Here is a 19,304-nt window from a genome sequence, read left to right on the forward strand (position 1 = left end):
CCCCTCCAAAAATATCCAAACAGCAAATGTTAATTAGGGTCAGCAGAACTAGCAGGGTGGACTCCACATTTTTATTTAATCTAGATATCTGCTAACTGGGACTTCAAAGGCAGATTCTCCAGACTACTTATTCCTACTGACAAACCAAATTATTATGCTGAAACATGGTGTACCACAGGTACTTCCATCACAATTTGTCACAATTTGACATGTGATAATGCCTTAATTAAGCCCAGAGCTTAACATTTTAATTTTTTTTATTATTTTTTATTATTTTATTTTATTTTATTTTTCTTGGACTCAATCCTTTCTCCCAAAGTCATTGTGTTTTCATTGGAAAAATACCCTGTTTTAAAAATAAAGTTATAAAGGTAAAATCAGTGATTTAAGGGGGATTTGTCTCATAGTTTTCCTTTCTTTGCATTCAATTTCCTAGCTTTTCCCTAGGGGAATATTGGTAACGAAATCGAGAGTGAAATGTGACAGTGCTCCCAATGTAAAAGGCATCAGTAACTCCATGTATTGTTCAGACATATATTAACCACCAGCAACAGTTGGGTTTTAAAACACAATTAATAAAGTTGAAGGAGTTGCTCTCCTTAGCAGGAGGAGTGCAGGGGAGAGAGGAAGGAGCTGGAAGAGCTTTCTTTTGCTGCCACCTTGCGCAAAGGACAATCACAGCTCCTACCGAGGTAAGGAGCAGGGGCACTCTTGTTGGCTTTTACCAACAAGATAAAACCCAGATAAAACTTATGGGAAGCAGAAATTGTTTGAGAAATAGCCAAACATTCCGAGGTGTACTAGTTCATTCAGAAATATCACTGAGATTTGTATTGCCATGGCACTAAGGATCTCCTCATGGGCTTTGACACTGTCGCTGAGGAAAAGTAACCGAGCAAGAAACACAGCCCCCATCCCAAAAAAGAATGGTGGTCCATAAATGAGCAGTGTTCTGGTGCTCACATAGCTCTGTGTAGGCTTGAGGAACTTCCCAAAAATTCAAAATAAGAAAAAAAATGTAAGTAAAGTGATCTTTACTACTAGCTCAGACTTCAGATCAGTTCAGACCCTAATAGAGCAGGCTTAGTTTTTATATTAGGTTGATCCTTTTAGATGTACACACATGTATATGCACACCTATGACAAACATCCACATGTGGATAATATCTATTATGCATGTGAAAATGTTCTGTGAGTTTACAATAGCTTTTGGACTTATGTTATCTCTGTAAAATAAATATGCATATATGTTTCCCTCTTTGTAGGCAGCACACCAGCTCACAATAGTTAGTTTTCAAGGATGTCTGACAAAGAAACCCCTTTCCACAAAAGCAGAGAGCATGATGCTAAAACATTTAAACAGTGGGTAGTGGCAGGTGGTGCATCTTGGGTAAGGACTAAAGAGAACTCCAACAGCCTCAGATTGAAACAACTTCATTGCCACACGGAATTCATTAATACTCACACTAGTGTTCAGACTTCTCTGCTAAGTGGCAGAAGAGACTTGTTTGCAGTACTCCTAACAATGAATTTTAATAGCTGAGCCTTGGTCACAGGCCAGCATTTTCACCTGAACAGTCACCTTGAGACATCTTGGGTCTATTGTGCCACTAAATACTGTAGTTCTCATGACTCAGGGGTACCTGCCTACATCCCCAGGTTTGTTGTCTCAACAAATTCTATATTGTGCTCAATTTTCTGAATTTGTAATGAAAAATGTGCATTGCAAATCCACCTTGAACTGTACTCTATCATATTTCTCTTGGACCAGCAATACTGTTAGTCATTCAGCTGTTGTCTATTCTAATAGAAGCACCTGGGAATGGTAAGTAGGAAATCTGAATGTGGAAACAAATTTGTCAAGGTTTTTGCAGAGAACTGTCAAAAAAAAAAAAAAGACTTTTCGTAGGCCAGATTAAGAGGAATGACAAAGCAAGACATTAAAAAGAGATTTGTAGGAGGAACCAAGCTGAAGAGTTGGGAGAAGTGTGCAAGAATGAAGAGTTGGTGTGATTCTGGAATGCAGCAGGGAAGGGTCTGATTTCAGTGTGGGGACAATGTGCTAGGAGCTGAGTGGAAGGAGCTGGAGAGAGATTGTAATTCACAGAACAAGCCAGAGGCTGGGCAAAAAGGTCACTGTGGGAACATTCATCTGTCAAGTCCAGAAGATTTGCAGAGCAGGGAAGAGCCCATCCCAGAAGCTGACACTGAAGAGGACACAGGCATCCCCTGACTGCTGGGACAGGTGCCCTGTTCTGTCCCTGCTCTCTCCCTGCTCTCTCCCTGCCCTCTCCCTGCTCTCTCCCTGTTCTGTCCCTGCTCTCTCCCTGCTCTCTCCCTGTTCTCTCTCTGTTCTCTCCCTCCTCTCTCCCTGTTCTCTCTCTGCTCTCTCCCTGTTCTCTCTCTGTTCTCTCCCTGTTCTCTCTCTGTTCTCTCTCTGCTCTCTCCCTGTTCTGTCCCTGTTCTCTCTCTGTTCTCTCCCTGCTCTCTCCCTGTTCTCTCCCTGTTCTGTCCCTGTTCTCTCTCTGTTCTTTCCCTGCTCTCTCCCTGTTCTCTCTCTGCTCTCTCCCTGTTCTCTCTCTGCTCTCTCCCTGTTCTCTCCCTGTTCTCTCCCTGCTCTCTCCCTGTTCTCTCCCTGTTCTCTCCACTGCTTTTGCTGATGGCAGCTGTGCAGGGGTGAAGATTGAGCTCCTCAGCCTTTGATAGCATGCAGTGCTCACAGAATTAAGCAAAACTCCTCAGATCTTTGGCCCTGGGTGCTCTACAGCAGCTTTTTCTGCTAGGTAGGAGAAGTACTGAGCTAGATCCCTTTCTGTCCTTTCAGGGTGGGTGAACTCTGGCTCAGATAGCCTCAGATGGCCATGGCCACTGCTGTGGCACAGGGGTGATCTTTGTGGTTATCCTGGGCAGCAGGAATAGGAAAAAGCACTGGAGGCCCTGGGGAGGCAGGGTGGGAAGCAAAGTGGCCATTCAAGGATGCTTCTTGGTGATGCAGCCTTTACTAGAAGAAGGGGGACAGGTCAAGACCCTCCCACAGCCTCAGGTAGTGTGTGAGAGCTCTGTTTGTCAGCTGCCTGGGGCTCCTGAGGAGATAAAAGCCTCTAGCCCTGCCTGCTGCTGTGCAGTGCTGTGCTGGGAGCTCTGAACTGTGCTGGGAGCTCTGCACTGTCACATGCAGCTCAGAATTTCTTGTCATGTTCCTAAATGTATCAGTAAAGATTGCTTTTTGTGGGACCCCAGAACATTCCTCTGGCTGTCCAGGATGGCCAGGACCCCTGCCAGGGGGCTCAGAGACCCTGGCACAGAGCCCAAAATGCCCTGTGGTTTTGATTATGATCTGTGGAGCAAATTACCAACCTTAGATGAAGATCTGCAAGCCATGACAAATTGGGTAGAATGGTAGGATAGTGAATTTATCCCAAGGTGAAAAAGTAGATTTTGGAGTTTTTAGAATGGGGGTTCAGGGTGCAAGATGGAGGGATCTGGGCATGTCCTGCCTTTCTCCTTCTTCTTCTTGGCCTCCATCTTCTGCTGTGATGTTGGCACTTTTAGACTGGTTTAGAGTAGAAGCTCATTGTCTAACATAGGTGATAGGTATTGGAAAGTAATTGTAAACATTGTACATGTAGTTTTTAGTATAAAGACATAACACCACCCTGGGGGCAGGCAGAGTGCCTGGAACTGTCCTGCTGGATGGACCTCGGCAGGACAGGAGAAAATTTTTTATAGATAAGATACAATAAACAACCTTGAGACTGAGAAATGAAGAGCCCTGACTCCTTCTTCAAGCACCAGGCTGGGAAAAGAGACTTTGGAACTCTTCTTGGGGTCACTGACCAGTGAGAGATCCTGACAGCTTTTCAGATCAGATATTGACATGGCTTCTGAGGATATTTTAGCATTTTCTCTGCTTGCTCTCTATCCCTGTCATTTCAGGCACGATTTTTTTTCCAGCCCTCCAGGGTGTTAGAGGCATTTTAATTAAGAGCAGTGTCCCAAGCAATGTAACCCTGCAATCCCCACAGTGTGTCTCAGGCAGAGGCAGAGCTGTACAAAGAGCCATTCCCACCCAGCTCAGCAGAGATTCCCATTGCTCCTGGCCAGGCCTGCCCCTCCAGCAGTCCAGACAATGGCTTCTAATCACAAAGCACCATGTGCCAGAGCAGCCTTGCCATGTCCTTCTCTCTGAAGAGATCTGAGAAACGATAATTTAAAAACCAAGCTGCATTTTCAGTTGTATGAGTGCTTCTTTTAGATAAGGAAAAGCATAGCATTTATTTATAATCTTACTTTTCCAAGTTTAATATGTAACCTTTGTTTTGGTAACCTTTCTAATAGTTTGCTTTAAACTTGCAGCATTTTGCTGTTGTGGGTAGACTGGGAACATTGTTAATGCCTAATGAGTAGTAACTTTCTTACCAAAGGTGGGATTCTTCAACTTAAATTTTCTTGGTTTGAATTGGCCTCAAATACTGGCTTGAAATTATGCTAGTCAGTCACTTTCATCTCTTTTCAGACAGAATTTATTCCTCTAGTGGACCTTCAGGGCATTGCAATTTATCAGTTTTTAATTCACTGAAATAAAGTCCTGAACGGTGAAAGCAAATATTATATCCAAAAAAAAAAAAAAAAGAAATTTCAAGATGCAGCTTGAGATTTGAACACATATATTGTCTTAGGACTCCTAATATTTATTTTAGATTATGGAAGTGTAGTATTTTAAATCTGAAAGTACATGAGTAAAATTCAATAGCTGAGACAAACAGAGACTGTCAGAGGAACTTTGACAAAAATATTCCTAAATCTACAAGCTCTGTGAAGTCACAGGGCTATAACTTATCAGTTCTATGCAAATCCACAAATCATTCACATTGTTGATATAGATCACATTGTTGATAGGAGTGGGTAGTCATTTCACTGCTTGTGTCAGTATGAAATTGGTCCAGCTTCACTTACATATTCACAACATGCCTAGATGCAGTAAATAACCACACAAGTGTTATGAGAACATGTGATACACAGACCCTTTTTCTTCTGTGTGTAGTTGTTATTTACTTTTTTTGTATAAAGGAAATTATACTCATTTCAGGTTCAGAAAAAAAGAACCTGTTCTTTAATTGTGTAGAAGCACTCACTGTTTAGTCACATGGGATGAATTTCACCTTGCTGAAACTGAGCTGTCTGAAAATTTAACATCCAGTCTTGTTGGGGCATCTGGGCTGTGTTGGAGAGGATGGAGAGACACAAAGATCTCCAGCTTCCTTTTGATCCCAGCATCCCTACTGTAGGGTGGCATCATGGATTTCTACTTTGCAGAATAAGGCTTGATTCAAGTTATACACTGAACTGTCAATCACTACAGTTTGGTAAAGCGAAATTTTAGAGTCTTTACAGTTTGGTAAAGTGAAACTTCTGGGAAAACCATCAGCCATCTTCTCCCAGCCGAGACCACAATGAAGCTTCTCACGTATGCACATACCCATACACACACACATAGCAAAATGTAGCAGGACAATTCATATTCTGTTCTTCTAGTGGGGCTGAGTTAATAGAAATAACAAAAAGTCAGTAAAGCCTCCAAACACAGAGAAAAAGTGTTTAGAAAAAACTACAAGTTATTTCTAGCTGATTTCCAGACATACTAATCTGTGCAGAAATTGAGGGAGGTAAGACTGATGCTTGAATGGGTTCTGATAAAGAAGTCCCAAAACTCAAGAAGTTACCACCTTTAAACTGATTTTCAACATGTCCTTCCTATGATTTCTGAGATTTTGAGTTGTGAACAGAAAACTTTCACTGGCATTTGCTGTGGTCAAATTATCAGAGCCTAGTTAACACTTTGAATTAAGGTGGGTGCATCATACAGCTGAACTCTAAGGCACTTAATGGCCATCAGCTGGAATTAGTTATTGTGTCTAGAAATCCTGCTCAGAAAGATTCCAGCTCAATTAGAAGTGTGCCCTCCTGTAACCAGAAGCACACCCAAGCTACAGCCAGCCCCAGCCCAGCCCAGCCCAGCTCAGCTCTGCTCTGGGGTGGAACCAGAGTGTGATGCCTGCAGTCTCCTCTCTCAGCTCTCTTCCCTCCCTCCCTCCCTCCCTCCCTCCCTCCCTCCCTCACAGTGGTTTTCATGGGAAGTGCATCAGATATGTGGGCTGAAAGGAAGTTGTGGCTCTTTCCATTTAGGTTGTTGCTCTGGACAACCCCACACACAGCAGCTTGCTCTGCTTTCTCCAGATGCATTGGGGAAGTTGTAGATCACTCCTTTCCTCAGTACTGAGCAATCCATGTTTGTGTTATCCATGTCTTTCCCTCCTTGTCACTATCTTGCATGTTGGGACAAAAATTTCAAAGTATTTTCTACCTTGTTTATGGGACAAACATAGAGACCTTGTAAGTGTAAAGCAATTACTGATATCATGAAGGAGGCACAGCTTATTTAGTTTTGCCTGGCCCCTGAAGAGTCCAGTATTCTTGGGGTTGCTATGGTCTCAATGTTTCCTTAATGCAAATCACAGAAGTAATTCAGCAAATAAACCCTTTTTCCATCAGTTATTTTATCACAGAACAGCAAAGGTGACAAGAAAAAAATATGAAGAGAAGCAGTAAAGCTGAAACAGGCTATAAATTACAGTGGGTGTATATTCTGTTCTTCTACATAGTCATATGGCTGGAAGGGATTTCATGGTGTCATCTAATCCATCCTCCTGTCCTGACAGGATGAATTGTACACCATGTCATACATGGCAAGAGCTTGTCTAATCTGCCCTTAAACATTTTAGTGATGGGGACTCTATGACACCTCCATTCAGTCTATTTTTGTGTCACTACCCTTAAAATCCTAAAGTTTTCCAGGCATCTGAGCTGGCCCTTCTATATTGTTACATAATCTCTCTTTTTCTTAACTTATTCCCCAGCCATGTGGACAAACTTTGTGGCAGAAGACCCTTGCATATTTGAAGGCTGTTAAACTTACATTTTGTGGAAAGCTTCTTACCAGGATTCTTTCAATCACTCATGTACCCTGGAACCTCCTACACACCCATTTGGTCAGCATCTTTCTGAACTGCAACTCACAGATTTTCTACTGGAATAGAAAAAAAATACAAATTAAGAATTATAGTCCTCTATGATCCATTTACACTATCTTGTCATCAATCTTTAACCATCACAATGAACTTTTCCTATACATTTTTATAAGTGCTTCTTTTATATCACTCTAGCACTTTCTGATAGTCAATAATCAGAGTTAAAAATATTTTCAAGCTTCAGTTCTAAACATTCTGCACAGATTTATACTGCATTTATACTTTTCTAATCTCATGGCTGTCGTATTTGATGTTATATGCAGTTATATTTGAAATATCTCTTGGACTTTCTTTATTCAAGGTGGTCTTGACACTTGTGAAATTTAAAAATAAGACTGTTCAAAACACTTAGAAATTCCCTTGTGGGACTGTTCTTAAACTGTCAGTGTGGGTGGATGAGCTTGGTGGATGGATAGTTTTCAGTGCCTAATTGCCCTGAATCTATGAAATGCAGTTCATTGCACCATCAGCATATGCCATTGTCTCAATGACCATTATTTTGTTTTCTTGACACAAATAGGTTGCACTTTATGGTGGGTTTTAATTTACTTATTTAAATTGTCTTAAACAAAGAAAGGAAAAGGAACCAAGTGCATGTGTAACATAGCAGTTCCTCTGGAATTAGTATGCAGAGAATATGAAAGAAAAACAGCTAATTTTGTTTGCAACAAGAAGAATGCTTTACATCAAAAGAAACGCTATAATTTCTGCAGACCTTTTACTTCACAAACAACACAGGCTTTTCTACATCAGGAATTTTGCTGGAGAAGAGGAAAAATGAAATAAAATAAAAAGAAGGCAGAAAGATTAAAGGAGCATATGATGGCTGCCATAGAGCCTGGCAAAATCTGCTACCCAGCAGGTCTCCCTGTGTCTGCTGTGCCATACTCTGTCAAAAGCAGCTCCCAAGTGTGGTGAAGGAAATGTTAACATTTCTAATCTTGGATGTATTCAATGGTGCCATCTCAGTTTCATCAAAAACCTGTAATAAAATACATCCAGAACATTTTCCCTCCTGAAAGCTTAGTGAAACACAGATGTTGCTTCTCCATATTTTCCCAGAGACCCTCACCAACTCCTTTCACAGGAAATCTGGGCTTCCCATAACCCCATCATTGCCTCTAACAGCAGCCTGCCATTTCCATCAACATTTTGCTCTGCAGAATTGCTGTTATCGTGCAACACTGTGCTTCCAGCACATTAAACTGGTTAGAACTGAGGCAGCAGAAACCTATCATTGCTATTGCTGGGGAAGAAAGCAGATGCTGTTCATATGCACACTAAGAAATGAGCAGAAAAAAACCTCAACTGATGACTGTTTTGAAACTTAGAGAAATGTGAGAAAAAGCACAGTCCAAAAGGCAAGGAAATTACCTTTATCAATATTCACCTTAAGCCTGTAGAAGAATGATTGGGATCCATGCTGACATTATCAAAAGCTTTCTTTCTTGCTCATGTAGTTTTCAATAACAGGCTTATTTTCTCTCTCTCTCGAGACTGGAATAGACAATTAAGGTTTTAAACATCTATGGTTTTTTTTTCCAGTAATCTGCACAATGAATATAAATAATCTGTATCTTGCAGTGCTGCTTCATGAAAGTCAGTATTTTAATCTATTTTATTCTGTGACATCCTTTTATTCTGTTTTCCTTAAAATCTGATTTTTAAAAATCTCTCTTGATAATTTTTTTCTTAATTTTAATAGTGTTCTCCCTAAAAATATTTTGCATACAAATATTAGTATGATCCCTGCTGAACACTTTCCAGTACTATCACGGGCACATGCATTCACATAAATTTTGTGTACCTAAGCAAGTCCTCATTTATGTGCCTAGTTATTAACTTTGAAGAAATACCACTTCTAGACACAGAGTTTTGAAAATGATGCTTTGTAACTTGAAGAATCTTCTTCTATTTCTAACTCAGCTGTCTGACATTTCATGATCTAACACTTAAGTGGCAGGGTACATTGAGATGTATTCATGTATTTGAATAGTTTAACAGGGATTTTTAACTCTGCACACTGAGGCTGCCAGCACCAAGTGAGAATCTCATGGCAATCATGGTGACCACTGGGCTGTCAGGGGAGGTATTCTGACAAGTGAAATAAATCTGTCCCACCAAAGGAAAGGGCTGCCTTCAGGAAGCCAAGCAGCAGACCTGCTCAGACTTGTTAAAACTGCTGGTCATTCTCTTGGAGGCATTTGGAATTGGAAATTCCAAATATATAAAGATAAAGTGTATCAGCCTGGACCTGACAGCTTGAGGAAGACAGGCCTGCTGCCACTCCGTGTCCCCAAACCCAACTGATAACAAGCTGAAAAATTATTGCCAGCAGGCACAGGGCACATGTAGAGATGTGTGGCAGTGCAGGTCAGTGACAGACACCCAGGGCATTCCCAAAGCACAGGCAGCACCCCCAGCCCTGTCCTGCTCCCTGTCTGGCTGGGCAGGACTGCAGACCAAATGTGGGAGTCCAGGAGCACGAGGGATCCATGCAAGAGCTGGATCCAGCCAGCAGCAGGGCTGCTCTTACAGCTGAGAGATTTTCTCAGCCTTACTGAGGGCACCTGCACATGGGGCTCCAGGGATGCAGCCCCACTCCAGCTGCTGGCAGATTCACAGGCAGGCAGGGACAGAGCATGAAAAGTCCCTTGCTGGAAAGCACTTGAAGGTGAACTTTAACAAGTACAGAGGCAGACTGTGATGATCAACACAGGGACAGACAACTGCACTGACCAGACCTTGCTTATGTGTTAATGGACCCTTTTGCTCCCTTCCTTCCCCTCAAACTCCCCAAATCCTTTCCTTTTTCTCATCTTTGCGTCCTCCCTTAAGAATCCCATAGAAATCCTGTGCAATCCTACAATGTTTTTCCCCTGCATCTCCTGATGTGCACCACCCCTAGACAGGAGCCATCCTTCGTCCAAAAGATGGCTCAGCCCCCAGTGACTCATGGTGACAGTTTTCACACCTGGACACTGGGACTGAGGCTCTGCTGGGGCAGCCCTGGACAAGGCCCAGACAGGATTCCCTTCCCTCTGAGTCTTGAATTGGGATTTCCCCCCTGCCTGATGTTGTCCCTCTGTGCTCCTCTGGGTTTATGGCTGCAGGGGTGGGCTGGGAACTGGCTGCACAGAGTGTTATTTGGGGTGTCTCTGCTCCACTGTCTCTCTGGGCCCTTTCATGGGTGTGCAGGTGAGCTTTTCTTAGATAACCTAACACGTTCATTTTGTCTTGTAACTACAGGGACCAAAAACTCAGTAAGGCTGAGAAAATCTCAGCTGTAAGAGAATAAAATAGATCTTAAGCTTCTGCCTTCTGACATATCCCATGTGTTATTTTTTTAGTAATATATGACAACTAGGGCCATTTTACTACAGATATTATTTGCATATTAGGCTGCTTTATCTCCCATCTTTCAAAATACACTTCCACCACTACAGAAAATATTTTTTTCTGTATTTCTTTGAAGAAGTTCAGGATGATAAAATCTCTTGATTAAATTTTGGTAGATCACAGATATTTTCACCAAAATTACATCAGTTATCATCTTGTCTACATTTGTTAGTTTTGGGGGCGGGTTCCTGAGATGTGATGATGGCGTGTCAATGGGTGCATTTCGATTCCAAAGCACTTTATAAAAGTAATGTTCCTCCATGTAACTTCACAGTGCCACCTATACTTCCTCCTTGAAGTATACTATACCTTGACCAACACATTTAAACTGCAAACAATGTGAAGCAGAAAAAAGTCAAAGATCCATTGTGCAATTACAAAACAAGGTCATTAGCTTGGCAAATTCAGGCTAGGATGAGGCTCTCAGTTGCTATACATACAATCATGCAAATTCACGGACTTTTCCACAGGCTGGAGAAGCAACTTGAGCAGAACTTGGCCCGTGGCATGAGTGACATTTCACACAGCCGTGGTGCCACTTCGCCCACCACTGTCCCCAGCCGTGTTTCAGCTGAGCTTCTGAGCACCAAACTCACTCCCCAGCTTCCTCACACAGTTGTGGTGTGACAGAACTCAGTAAAAACCTCCTTCATGTTCGAAGAGCTTAACAGAGTTTCCTAAGAGGCAAATGTGTTAGAAATGGATCTGAGACACCTACCCTGGACTGCAAAGTAGTGTTAAAACCAATGGGTAAGAAATGCTGTTAAGCATCTGAAAAAAATGGCCTTTTCTACTTTGCACCAGACCATTCCATATAAATTCTTGTTCAACATTGTGTCCAGTGGGTGAGCAAGTGCTCCATGGAGTACAGAAGTTGTAAGACATGTTATGTTTACCTGCAGAGAAGCTGAAAATGTTCCCAGCTGCAGTGCTTGAACTTTTAACCAAATTCCTCTAGCACAACTAAAGGTGTAGTGTGAAAACTAAGGCTTGACTTGAACTGCAAGATAAGGGATAACTTGAAGAGATTATACTATCAAAGTAACTGTCCTAAATTTTTTCAACAGGTATGTATGAAAGGGAGCTTCTACAGTAGGTTTTGACTAGTACTCAGAAAAAAAAAAGGGAGCTTCTACAGTAGGTTTTGACTAGTACTCAGAAAAAAAAAACAAACCCTTTCTTCTAACACAAATAACCTCAACTAATTCCCTGCAAAATGTTGTCAAAGCTGTTTTATATTGACAGCAGTCCTAACCTTGCTCCTTTTGAAAATGAAATGGGAAAAACAGACAGAATGTAATGGAATTGCTAGAGCTGGAAGCTAGACATAATATCAAGGTTAGTAGTGGAGAATATACAATAGGATTTTCAACTGTTAAGAAACTTGATCTTAACTCTTATCTTCAAAGGAAATACCTCTAACAAGCTGGCATTTTCCAACATGGTGAAAGGCAGGAATTTAAGGAGCAGACCCGAGGGAAGCGTGCTGCCTAGTGAGTTACCAACACCTACACACTGCAGCATTTTGATTTTTTTGAAAGCTTCTCACCCAGATACTATCCAACCCCATCTGTGCTCAGCTTGAGAGCTCTGCTGCAGCCAGAGCTCAAAGCTGCAGGCCAAATTGGAGATGCATGAACTGATCAAAATTTCCTCTAATCCTACCTCAAGAATAAGTGACTGAAATGAATTCCATCAGCTCTATACATTTGCAGCACTGCCCCTGGCACATTTGAGTTGATTGGCTTATTGCCATAATGGTTTCAGAAATATACTGCACTATAAATGCATGAGCTCTTCACAGCAGTGCATTACAATCAAAATTCCTACACATCTACACCTGCTATTATTTAAATTGCTCACTGCAACTTCATTGAACATGGCACTTTATTACAATGGATGCTCAGCAAGAAAATCAAATAGAAGAGGACAAAGGGATAAAATCACAAGAAAATGTGAGCACGTAATCAAAGGAAAAATATGTAATGCTCTGGGATCTCTACTCTTATCCTCACAATATTAAATCGTTCTCTTCTTGTCAGTAAGGGAGAATCTAAATGACTAAGAAGGCTAAATGCAAGTTTGCAGTGCTGAAATAGACACTAAGGGGTGAAAGAAATCATGAGTACTTAAAAATCATCATCGAGCCTCCCTGCAAAATCAGCATAACTAGGATTTCATTCCAAGTGACTAAAAGTATCCAAAAAGAACTCCAAATAAGCTTAATACATTTTTTTTTTTTTAATGACTATTTTGGAGCACTATGTAAATCATACAGTGCCTCTAGAGAGGGAGAATATATTCAAAAATATGATGTACCTCAACTGTATTTTTCAGGGCTACACAGTCCAATGTCTCCAGGGGGCCCATTCAGCAATGCAGCTGCATGAATCTTCTATTTCTATAGGCAGCACAGGCATGTGGCTCAATTGAGGTTTTTGGTTTTTTTCCTAACATGTGGGCCCTAGTGGTTACCTTTCTTTAGATGCAGCTTCTCAGTCAGAAGAGCTAAACCCTCTGAGAATGTGTGATTCTATCAACATTAAAGCTTCAGGAATTGTGTGCATTTGATAGCAATTTTGTTTGAAAGGAAATCTATTCCTTTTTTTATAGTCAAATATCCTTCTTAAAGGCACTGAAATGAGATGCATTTTTTTTAAATTGCTTGTCTCACTTTGCTTTTTAGTTTTACATTTGGCTTTGATGAGCATCAGTATAAAGCAGCAAGATGTAGGTTTGGTTGACAGCATTCTTCCTCTCCTCCCGTAACTGAGCCCCTCTGTAGATCGTATAAAAAAATTGTGTTTGATTTACAATCAAAACAAAGAAAAATTTGAAATTCTCTGTGGAACAGAATTCTCATATTTTGTACAGCTTTACCATTGGACGTTTCTTTCACTAATGGCAGGTGAAATATTTGGACACACTTGGAAAGTAATTTCCATTGGATATACTCTTCTGGTTAATAACTTTCCAGTAAACCAATATATTACCTTAATTTTGCCTCTCCTAGGCATTCTCAACTTCGAAGAGACTCCTCAAAGTCTCAGAGTAAGAGAAATTGTTTAGTTTAAGGGCTTAAACAATAAGAGGGCTTAAACAATAATAACCAACTTTATAGTGACTCTTCAAAGTCAATCTGACTGTACTCTTTCCTATTTAAGTACCCAGCTGATTTCTAAACTAAAAGCAAAAAAATATTGTTAGTGAAATCTAAATTCTGTAGAATTCTAACTTCGGTGCACTTCTTACACCAGCTAGCAGAGAACTGCATGATTGTGTAATAATCTGATATATGCCTCTTCTTTTTCTATCTTCACCCCCCTTGTTCATGAATCCATCCATGTTCTCAGATATATAATAGGAACATATCATTCTGTGATATCTGTCACTGTTACACTGTTGTGCCATTTTTGCTGCTGACTGTTCTTGAAGACTCAAATACCAGAGTCACTTCGTGCCCACAGTATAAATCTCGGGCTCAAAGGACTAAAGCTCAAAATTTTTTTTGCATTAAGAAAAAAAAAATTGCCCCAATCTGGATATCAAATGCAAATATGTCAGCAGAATATGTCAGACTCCTTCTCAATTACTAAAAATAAATTTTTTCTATGCCACATACAAATGTTCTGCATCTCAGCCCTTTTCAATAGGCAGTAGTCTCGTTATTCAGAGCTTAAATTGCAGGCATTTATGTCCCAGTAATGTTCAAGAAATCAACTTGAAAACTGAAATACTTCTCAGTTTTAGTACAAGCCTCTCTCCAGGAGCTGAAGTTATGCTGATTTTATATTGCCAAAAAAGAAAAAAACTTAACAGTGACAAGTTGCTCTGTTGTCTTTGTATTCAGTAAAATCTTTGCTACATTTGTTTATTCCCAGCCCTGTCCTACATTTCTAAAGCACTCATGGGCAGATCAAATACTTGACATCTGAATTATTTAAACTTTGCCATGAAAAGAAGTGCTATTAATACTTGAACAAATTCAGTCTGTGACTTGGCAATAAAAAGGGGCTATAACTGAGATATATGAATTGCTAAACATAATTTGAATTATGCATACAAACTTTATGGATCAGCCTATCAACAGATCATCTCCTGTTTGTCATTTGGTGCATATTAACTTTATGCACTACTGCTTCAGCTCCTATTTCATGTAAATGTTTACTGATGTTTAAGGTATATTAATTCACAACAAAAATAAAAGTTCTTACAAGCTCATATTCTTTTCCCTTCAGCATTGTAACTTGTGTAAAATTCATTTCCTTCAAAATTAAATACAAGAAGATAATGACTATAGTGTTGTAACTTTTGTCATTCTGTAGGTATATTGGTATATTGTTTTATTTTCTTCCAAGTTTTTTAATTTAAAAACCAAAAATGGAAAAAAAAATGCAGGTTTTGTTCTGAATATTATTTTCTAAAAATGTGTGGTAATGGGAAAATTGGAACCAACAGAATTGACTTGAGTCAGGGAACACATAGACATAATTATTTCAGTCAGAGCTCCTGTATTTTTTAGGCCTGAAGGAGAATTAAATTAGATATGTGGAATTCATATATATATATATATATATAAATACCCTACCCAAACAAAGTCCACCCCCAATCCATGCTCAGACTAGCGTGAAATGTCTGCAATTTTTGAAGTGATATTTCAAGAAACAAGTAATTTTGCTCTGCGCCTGAAAATCTCTTATTTCTCTCAATATGGTACTGGATGTGCAGTGCTATTTTCAAAAAGAGGCTTTATCTGCATGTTTCTGTGCCTTCACACAGCATAAGAGTCACCATCCTAGCAGCATCACTTGGATTGGGAGCTTACCTTTGAAAGGGGATTTTCCAGTCACCTCCATTTACCATGCCTTGGCTCAGACCATGGAAAAGTCTTGAAGAGCGGGAGTGGATTCCCTTCAGATGGAACAGAGCTGGGGGGTGAGCTCAGCTGCTTCTGGACATTCATGTGACTGGGCATGATCTAGCTCTGGAGCCTGGAATCTCTCCTGACACTGCTGGGGAAAACCAAACAGAACCAAACCTGCTTGGTTAGAGTAACCAGCCTTAGTTGGTTAGATTAATGCTTCACTAAATCTGTTTTGGAAAAGCCAACATGTCACATACTCATTGCTCACAGAGACTATTTCCCTCTCTCGGTTCTGATTTTGAGGCTACACCAAGGAAAAGGAAAATTAAAGTTCCTTTGGTATTTGGTGTGCTTGTTTCATGGGAAAGGGAAGGCACTCTGTGCCCCTGTGTTGTGTTTGCATGGTCAGATTTGGTAATGGGGGGGGCTACAGGGGTGGCTTCTGTGAGAAGCTGCTGGAAGCTTCCTCCATGTCCAGCAGAGCCAATGCCAGCTCCAGGATGGACCCACTGCTGGCCAAGGCTGAGCCCATCAGGAATGGTGGGAACACCACTGGGATAACTTATTTAAGAAAAAGAAAAAAAAATATTTTGCAGACACAATTGCAGCCAGAGAAGAAAAGAGTGAGAACATGTGAGAGGAACAACTGTGCAGACACCGAGATCAGTGGAGAAGAAGGGGCAGGAGGTGCTCCAGGTGCCAGAGCTGAGATTGCTCTGCAGGCCAAGGTGCAGCCCATGGTGAGGCAGCTGTGCCCCTGCAGCCCATGGAGGGCAGGGGGATGCAGAGATCCACCTGCAGCCCACGGAGGAGACCCAAGCTGGGGCAGGTGGGTGCCTGAGGGGAGCCTGTGAACTTGTGGGAGGCTCGTGGTGGAACAGGCTCCTGGAAGATTCCCTGGTAGGATTTGTGACCCTGTGGGGGACCCACACAGGAGCAACCTGTCCTTGGAGGACTGACCCCGTGGAAGAGTGACCCACATTGCAGCAGTCTGTGGAGAACTGTTCCTGTGAGATGGACTCATGTTGGAGAAGTTCATGGAGAGCTGTCTCCTGTGGAAGGGACCCCAGGCTGATCAGGGAAAGGTCTCCTCTCCTTGAGCAGCAGGAGGAACAACCTGTGATGAGCTGACCATGACCCCCATTTCCATCTCCCTGTACTGCTGGGGGAGGAGTTAGAGCTGGAAAGAAAGGAGGGGTGCAAGGAAGGCATTTTTAAGGTCTTATTTTACTTCTCATTATCCTGCTCTGTTTTTGTTAGTAACAAATTCAATTAATATATCTAATTCTGGCCTGGTTTACCCATGATGGCATTTGATGAGTGATTTCTCCTGGTCTTTATCTCAACCCATGAACCCTTCTTTTTATTTTCTCTCCCCTGTCCAGCTGTGAAATGGAGTGATTGAGAGGCTTCGGTGGGTGACTGAAATCCAGCCAGGGCCAACCTACTACATCCTCTCTATTTTCCTATTGCCTTCTCAGAACACAGAACACTCCTTGCAGTTGATACCTTCTATAATCTCCACAACAGTATGGTCCATCTGGCTTAGCACTCAGGCTGGGCCAAAGCACTTGTGAATCTTCTCCTTTATTATGGGTATGATTGGTTATCTCTTAGCATGATGGATGGAAGCTGATGCTTCCAACTGAAAGATTACATGTCCACAGGGAAACACAATTACAACGTCTACATAATAAGATGACATCCACATTTGCATGATTTCCATAAGTAATTAGAATAAAGACTGTTAGCTACAGCAAATACATAAATAAGGTATGAAATCTGGAAATCTGAGATAACTTGGGGAGAGGAGGGAAGGGAGGAATGCAACTTTCTGGAGTTGGGCACCACCAGTTCTGGGGTTACAGGGCAGGTGCAGATGTGGACCTGATCAATGGTCACCCACAGGTCACTCAAGTTGGCCAGAGCGGCCAGGTCACCGTGGTTCCCATCCTGGGAAGTCCACTGAAGGTCATACAGGCTCCCAGATAAACAGAAAGTGACTTTTCTGTGACACATTGATGCTAAAGATCCTAGGAGAAGTAAAAAAAAAAAAAAAGAAAAACAACACAAGAAAAGCCTTTTGAAAACTGTTTTATTTTGATTGTTATGCACAAAGCCAGCAGCTCCCTGTATTGCATACACTTCTCCTGTAATATTTGGCATATTCCAGTAAGTGAAAGAAGATGCCATCAGAGATACAAAAGATGTGAAGGGCAAGTTGTTAAATACAATCACTCTCCTTGGAGGAAATTTGTGGTATTTTTCTGTCAGGTTTTAAACCAATACAGGGTTTCTCATCAAGCAGTGCAATTTGTCACAAGGGAATTTAATTTTTTTTACCAGGCAGTATTTTGTGACTGCTGTTTCCTGTACTTCAGTGGAACACTAAATTTTGTGGAAGTCTGCATTTCCCTTCCACTTGAAATATTAGGAAATAGGCTGTGTAGTCCTTCAGAAAATTATATAAGCCAAAGAGCTATTATTTTTATTTTTTAGTATTTATTTTTAAATATAGTAATTCCCAATTTTGAAATGAAATTTTATGTTTAAATTGTAAAGAAATATTGTCTGAATTTTCTGTTGTGGAAAAGTAATCTTCTTGAAAGATTCCTTTTTACACCAATAATGTTAATATCAATGGTAAGCACAAAAGGCATGCAAGACATAGCAAATCAAACTCCATACCTGAACTGGGAATATTTTAGTTTTAATTCTGTATCCTCCAATGAGCAAACCTGACATGAAATAGTTCTGTCATGCCTACTTCTACTACAGAGAAACACCTCAAATACCATTCATTCAGTGAGTTTCCTATGGAGTATTGTTTTTAAATTATGTAGAAAACAAAGTTTTGAAATTTCAGTCATTTCAAGGTGAGCACCTATATTTGTATTGTTATATTTACTTTTTAAAAATACAAGTATTTAATGCATTTATGTAAATATAACTATATTGAATTCATATAAAGTTATACCTTTGCATAGATTTACATTAATAAAATGCTCTTGCAGTAAATTTTATTATGGATATAATTTGGATGGTATAATATTTATATGAATAAACATTTATACAATATAAAAACAGTAAGTGGCAGGAATAATTAAATAGCTGAGCTTCTTATTTTGGCCTTTGCAGCCCAGAGCACATGCTGCTGCACTGTGATGAGGAGGTCTGGCCCCTTCAGGAGCAGAGCTGCAGCACATCCCCTGCTGCTCTTTTAGCTGCAGAGGATATGCCAGGTCTTGTTCTCTTCACTCTAAGGCCTGAGAGCTCTGTTTTAGTGGCAGAGTAAATTTGGCTTTGTCTTCGTATTGGAGCACCATTTATATTTTACCTCTGTTGAACAGGGACGCAGGATGATCACTAAACTCTCTAAACAAAACTAGGACAGAACTTACCCCCTGCTTTGGGAACCTGAAGCCAGGCATTTTATACACCTACATCTGAAATTTTGGTTCATGTCTTGCTCTGAATAAAGGAGTTACATTACACAGGTAGCTGGGTCTCAAAAATGTAGAAATGAGCTGACTGTACACATGTGTGCTGTTAATCTGAAGGGCAGAATTACGTGGCCTTATATACATAGTTCTGGCAAGGTTCTGCAAATGACACCTGTCTGCAGATGAGCTGCTGAGGAACAGGAAGTTTGTGTTCAAGCATTTGAGGAGGAAGTTGAGGGATGCCTTTGAAATCTCTGCCTGAGTTGTCTGAGGATTCCTCTGAGGATTCTTTTAAAGCACCCATTTATTATATATTTTATTTATATCAAAACCTCTCTGCATATGACATTTTGTGCTCTCACGTCCCAGATATCTATTCCACTGTCTTGCCCTCTTGCCAGTCTTCAGACACTAAGACACCACCTTTAAAACATTAATTTTCTTGTAAGTTGTCCCTAGCCTACAGAGAAAGTACAGCGATCTTTGCTGCTCTTGTAATAAAGAAAACAA

Source organism: Molothrus ater, chromosome 2 (assembly GCF_012460135.2).
Source record: "Molothrus ater isolate BHLD 08-10-18 breed brown headed cowbird chromosome 2, BPBGC_Mater_1.1, whole genome shotgun sequence".
Taxonomy (NCBI): domain Eukaryota; kingdom Metazoa; phylum Chordata; class Aves; order Passeriformes; family Icteridae; genus Molothrus; species Molothrus ater.